Genomic DNA, 6,766 nt, shown 5'->3' with positions numbered 1-6,766 from the left:
AACAAACAAGATCACCAGGCGTCCGCACACACGTTGCTGGTATTTTGGTGGGGAGAACAGATTATAAGGAAGACACTAAATACATATCATAAATTAAATAATGGTGTGTTACAGGGGAAACAAATCCGAGTATTAAGGGAGTGAGTGACTGGGTAGAAAACAGCAAAGAAGGTGGACAGAGAAAACCTGAATAATGAGAAAGAAGGACGGAGGGAAGAACACATGCGAAGAGCCTGAGGAGGGGCCGCGCTTGGAGAGTCAGAAGATCAGAGAGCAGGCGCCCATTGCTGTGGGGTGTGGGTACCGGAAGGTGGTAGGCGAGGAGGTGGGCAAGGCCAGACCATCAGGAGCTTCTCAGCCGCAGTGAGGAATTGGGACTTTCTTCTAAGGCAGCAATTCCGACCTGGGCAATTTGTCCCTGTCAGCATCTGGCAATGTTGGGAGATATTTTTGGCTGTCAAACGTGGGGAGAAGGTGCTATTGACATCTAGCAGGAAGAGGCCAAGGATGCTGTGAAGCCCCCTACAAGGCACAGGGCAGCCCCCCACCCGGCACAGAGTGAGCCAGTCCCAAAGGTTAACAGTGCCGCCGTTGAGAAACCCTGGTGCACAGGCAGCAGGGGGCCCCTGGGGGGCTGGGAAAGGAACTGCACTTGCTCAGGAGGATGTGCTCCTGGACCAGGGTGCTGGCCTTGAAGCTGGAGAGAAGGCAGATATCTCGGAATTCTTTTTATTAAAGTAAGCCGTGGTCAGACATGTCTTGGAAATGCTGTATACTACATCGAGATACATAGTCCAGCATGAATCTCAGAGCAAAGCTCGTTGCGTTCAGTTGTGGACATTGTCACTTGCTGCCTGTGTAATCTTGGGCAAGATTCTCAGCCTCTCTGGGTCTCAGTTTCTTCATGCGTGAAACGAGGGTAATAATAGTAACTACCTCATAGGGTTAGCATAAGAATTCAATTAGTTAATATGTGTAAATGAGTTAGTGTGTCTGGCCCATTGTGAAAACTCAATAAACATTATCTATTATTAGGACATGTTCCTCTTAGGAGTGTCCCTGTGCATATCTATGAATTGAAGGCTCTGAGAAGTCCTGCATTAAAAACCTTACTAAGCTTGTTCAACCTGCATTTGCTGAGCTTATTTTTTCATAACCTTTCCCCGTGAACGCTCAGAAAACCAGAGCCCCTTAGAACATATTTTGAAAACAGCTTTATTGAAATATAATTCACATATCATATAATTCACTTTCTTCTTTTTTCTTTTTTTATAACTTTATTTATTTTATTTATTATTTTATTTTTGGCTGCGTTGGGTGTTCGTTGCTGCGCGTGGGCTTTCTCTAGTTGTGGTGAGCAGGGGCTACTCTTCGTTGCAGTGCACTGGCTTCTCATTACGGTGGCTTCTCTTGTTGCAGAGCACGGGCTCTAGGCACACGGGCTTCAGTAGTTGTGGCACGTGGGCTCAGTAGTTGTGGCTCGCGGGCTCTAGAGCGCAGGCTCAGTAGTTGTGACGCATGGGGCTTAGTTGCTCTGCAGCATGTGGGATCTTCCCAGAGCAGGGATAGAACCCGTGTCCCCTGCACTTAGCAGGTGGATTCTTAACCACTGTGCCACCAGGGAAGCCCCCAAATTCACCCTCTTAAAGGATACAATTCAATGGTTTTTATATTATATTCCCAGAGTGTGCAACCATCATCACAATCTAATTTTGGAATATTTTTGTCCCTCTCAAAAGAAACCCTGCCCCTGATAGCAGTCATTTCTCATTCTCCCCTCCCCCAGCCCCTACAACCACTGATCTACTTGCTGTCTTTATAGATCTTCCTGTTCTGGAGAATTCATGTAAATGGAATCATACACTGTGTGCCCTTTTGTGACTGACGGCTTTCAGTCAGAAGAATGTTTTCAAGGTTCACCCACATTGTGGCATGTATCTGTGCTGCATCCCTTTTTATGGCCAAATAGTATTCCACTGTATGGACATACCACATTTTATTTATTCATTTATTAGTTGAGGGACTTACATCATTTCCACTTTTATGACTAATGCTGCTGTGAACATTCCTGTGGATGAACATCGTGTGGGTGTGTGTTTTCCTTTCTTTTGGGTGTGTACCTGGGAGTGAAATGGCTGGGTCGTGTGGTAACTCTGTTTAGCATTTGGCAGAAGAGAGTGCTCTTTGCGGTGTGTTGATGCTGTCATTTTGTCTTCTCTGCTGTTTTCCTTCCACCTGCTGCCTCTCCTCCCCTCCCCACCTTATCCACCATCTAGGGCGTGGGTCAGAACTTTGCCACTCCCCAGCTGTGTGTGGCCTTGAGCAAGTAATTTACACTTCTCTGAGCCTCCATTTTCTCATCTGTAAAATGGAGATACAGATGAAATGAGATTATTTATGTAACGTTCTTACTCTCATGTCTGGCCATCAACTGCAGCCATATTCTTGCTAGCAGCATCTGTGAGTGTGCCGGTAAGATCATATTGGTATAAGCATTATATATTGGTAGATGTGATTGCAAACAGTGTCATTACCAGGAGTCCTGTGCTTGCCTCCCAGGAGGAATAGGACAGGCTCCTTCTCTTCACTTCCACTAGATTCTGGTGGAATGGGATGGGCACCAAGGGCTGCATCTTCTCCTTGTGACTTTTTTTTTTTTTTTAATCTCGAAGTGATTGCATTGCCGTGCAGTCTCAGTGGAAGCCCCTGTCACACACATCCTTGCCAACCCTTGATCATGTCAGCATTCTTTATTTTTTGCCTGTCTGAGGGTAGGAAGCTGTGCCACTTTAGGGTTTTAATGTGGGTGCCAGGCACCTCACCTGGACTCTTTCATTTAGCACCTACAGACACCCTGTGAGGCAGGTACAAAGATTCTCCCTGTGTCACAGATGAAGTGGGGGGCAGCCCTTATGACATGGAGGCAGGCAGTCTGGCTCTGCTGCCTGGGCTCTCAGCTGTAGCTTAACTCTGCTTCCTGTGGAGCCAGGACTGGCAGACGAACATGAGAATGACCTCGGGGTGACTACTTAAGACCATTAAGAAATTGAAGAAACATGCTCTTCTTTTTCATTCAACAAACATTTATTGAGCATCTGCTCTGTGCCAGATGCTGCAGACAAAGTAAAGTCCCTGTCCCCAGGGCTTAGAGTCCAGCGGGGGAGACAGAGCAAATAAATCTGTGAGAGCACTTCAGCTCTAGGGAGAAAAACGAAGCAGGGTTAAGAGGCTGCAGAGTGACGGGGGTGATGACTCTGATGGGAGGTTGGGAAGGCTTCTGAAGGAGGTGGCGTTTGTATGGGGACCTGAATGAAGTGAGGGGTGGACCACGTGGCGACCTGCAGGGAGAGCTTTCTTGGAGGAGGGAACAGCAAGTGCGAGTCTTTGCGGGGGAGTGGGGGCTTGGTTGGGATGTTTGAGGAACAAGGAAGCTGTGGTCAGCAGAATTCTAAAGGCAGCCCCCCAAGATCCCAGCCTGTGGTCATTCGACCAAACACGAATCCAGCTACTGCTGTAAAGGGACTTTGCATTGGTAATTAAAGTCCCAAGTCAGTTAACCTTGAGATGCAGAGATGAGCCAGGTAGGTCAGGTCTAATCAGTTGAGCCCTTTAAGAGCAGAGAGCTCTCTCTGGCTCTGGCAGCGAAGTCAAGGGGGACTGAAGCACAGGAAAGATGCCGTGTGCTGTTGCTTGCTGAAGGTGGAGGGAGGCATATGCAAGGTGGCCTCTAGGACCTGAGAGCTGCCCCCAGCTGAAAACTGTGAAGGAGGTGGGGACTGCAGTCCTACAACCACAGGTACGGAGTTCTGACAGTTACCAGCAGGAGCTCAGAGGAGAACCCTCAGCTCCAGACAGGAGCACAGCTGGCCAACACCTTGACTTCTGCCTGGGTGAAGGGCCCAGTCAGACCTGCTGGACTGCCAACCTCCAGACCTGTGAGCTAATAAGTTGGTGTTATTCTAAGCTGCTAACTTTGGGGGTGATTTGTTACACAGCAGAGAAAATGGATACAGAGGCCGTGTGGCTGGAACGGAGGACGCAAGTGGGGCGAAAGAGGAGATGGGGCCCGACAGGTAACGACGGGCCAGATGCCACAGGGCTGTGTAGGCGGTGGTGAGGACTTTGGCATCTGTGCTGAGGGACACAGAGAACCACCACAAGCATGAAGCTCTCAGCCCTCCTTGCCCACTGCTCCCACGCTTGTCTCCTCTCATTTTCCTTCCTGCCCAGTGTTCCTTCCACCACCACACCCCAGGTCCTGATGTCCGTCTACCGATGTGTGAATCGGTTGAGGCGCTATTGATTGGGAGTGACAGGAAAGCAACACAAACTACCTAACCCCAAAGTCCAGGGACTTCAGGCTTAGCTGGATGCAGGAGCTCAAATATTATTGAATACTTTCAGAAATCTGCATCTTTCCATCCCTCCACTTTGCTTTCTTCTGCTGTCTTCATTCTCAGGCAGGCTCTTCCCACGTGGTGGCTGGTATGGTTAGCAGCAGCTGTGAGCTCACATCCTGCCATGTTATGCCAAACAGAGTGATCCCATCTTTCCTGTATGGTTCCCCTAAGAGTCCTGGGATGATAGCATTGGCCCAGCTTGGGTCACATGACCACCGCAGAGCCAGTCACAAAGGCTGGGGGTGGGGTGGGTACGAGAAATTCAGTGGTCAGGCCTCTGCCATGTACCTGTTCTAGGACGTGGAGCACTGGGGAGGGGAGGGGAGCATGGAGCTGTAGGCCTGAACTGAGAAAGGGAGGGATAGTCCTTTGGGGTCTTTTAGGTGCTTGCTGGGGTGCCGTGAGCAGCAGAAAAGGGTCTGGATGCTGGGGGGCAAAGCCAGCAGATGTCCACTAGAGCAGCCAGCTCCGTCCGTGCCTCTGGGTGCTGTGGGCACTGTGGGCGCCTGCAGCAGGGATGCAGCTTCTGCATGGAGATTCCAGAACCTCACACGTGCTCTGCTCAGATCACGGGCGCTCATTCCTGCCCTCATTATCTCTGCATCCTCTTAGGTCTTGGTACAGGTATTGGGAGTCGTGGGAATACCACAGAACCCTGCCTCTGCCCCGGTTGTTCACTGAAGAAATAACCAGAGAAAGAAACTCAGCTGAACAGAAGCTTGGACCAACGGAGCAGCCCTGGGAGGCTCATGCCATAGAGAGTCACTGTCACAAACAGACAGGTGCTGAGAGGAGCAGCTCAGAAAGTCTGTCCAAGCCCCAAACAAATGAGGACCCACAGCCAAATGTGAGGCCAGCTGGAAGGTCCCTGGCCAGGGAGGAGAGCCCCTGGGCTGGGGGAGGGTCCAACAGGATGCTCCAACCCATTGCCTGCATGGAGGTTCGGGATGGGCACCAAGGGCTGCATCTTCTCCTTGTGACTTTTTTTTTTAATTGTTTATTTTTGGCTGCACTGGGTCTTCGTTGCTGCGCACAGGCTTTCTCTAGTTGCAGCGAGCGGGGGCTACTCTCTGTTGCGGTGCGCGGATTTCTCATTGCGGTGGCTTCTCTTGTGGAGCACAGGCTCTAGGCGTGCGGGCTTCAGTAGTTGTGGCACACAGGCTCAGTAGTTGTGGCTCACGGGCTTAGTTGCTCCACGGCACGTGGGATCTTCCCGGACCAGGGCTCAAACCCATGTCCCCTGCATTGGCAGGCAGATTCTTAACCACTGCACCACTAGGGAAGCCCTCCTTGTGACTTTTGAAAGGCAGGATTGGAAACAGGTCCGGGAGGACAGGTGTGCTGGTTGGTTTGGAGAGCCTCCCCTCCCCAGACACCAATAATCATTGTGCTTGGCCTTACAGTGACCACAAGGACATCATCAGGCCCCCTCTCCCCTGCCACACGGACCCTGCTGGGGCTGGTCCAGCCACACCAGCCTCTGTGCTGTTCCTGAGATCCACCCGTCCACTCCTGTCTCTGGGCCTTTGCACCTGCTGTTCCCATTGCCTGCAGCACTCCCCACACATCACACATCGTCCTGTGGCTTGCTTCTAGGCTTCTGCTCCTAGGCTTCTGCTCAAGTGCCCCCTTAAGGACTTCTAGATCAGGCTCAGTTTGCTGCAGTAACAAACAGGCCCCAATTCTCCAAGTTCAGGCACAGCCAGTGCTCATCTCTCACACACACTGCATGTCTGGTGTCATCCCTTGAGGGCTCTGGTGGTCACTCAGAGGCCCAGGCTGACTGAGGCTCCGTCTCTACTTATATTTTCATGGTCACAGTGGCCACGGGACGGGAGTGTGGAGAATCACACAGTGGCTCTGCAGTCCCACCGGGTAGTAACACCGATCACTTCCATTCACGTTTCGTGGCCAAAGCCAGTGACAAGTGTCCAGAGGGAGAAGCAGAAACTTTCAGTGAACAGCGCAATGTTACCCCTTTTCTTAATCACCCTACATCTGCTTACCCCACCCTGCTTTAATGCCCTTCCCTGCACTGCTCCCTACCTGACATTATATTATATTTAGTTGTTTGCGTCTTCCCCTAGAATCTAAGCTCCCTAAGGGCAGGGTTTGTCTGGTTTTGTTCACTGCTGTACCTGCAGCACTTAGAACACTGACTGGTATACAAAAGTTTCTCAAATACATTTTATTTAAGTGGATTAGTGTAACACAAATTGTTAATGTCTAAGGTGCTTACCATGTGCCTGGCACTGTTCATGCATTAACTCATGCGATCCTCATTTCAGTCCTATGGGGGATGTAGGTCTATTATGACTGCCAGTTTCCATACAAGAAACTGAAGCTCAGAGAGGTTGAGACACTTG

This window comes from Leucopleurus acutus (assembly GCF_964270905.1).
Source record: "Leucopleurus acutus genome assembly, chromosome: 16".
NCBI classification, from domain to species: domain Eukaryota; kingdom Metazoa; phylum Chordata; class Mammalia; order Artiodactyla; family Delphinidae; genus Leucopleurus; species Leucopleurus acutus.
The sequence above is the reverse complement of the archived record's forward strand: the minus strand, read 5'-3'. Positions refer to the sequence as shown.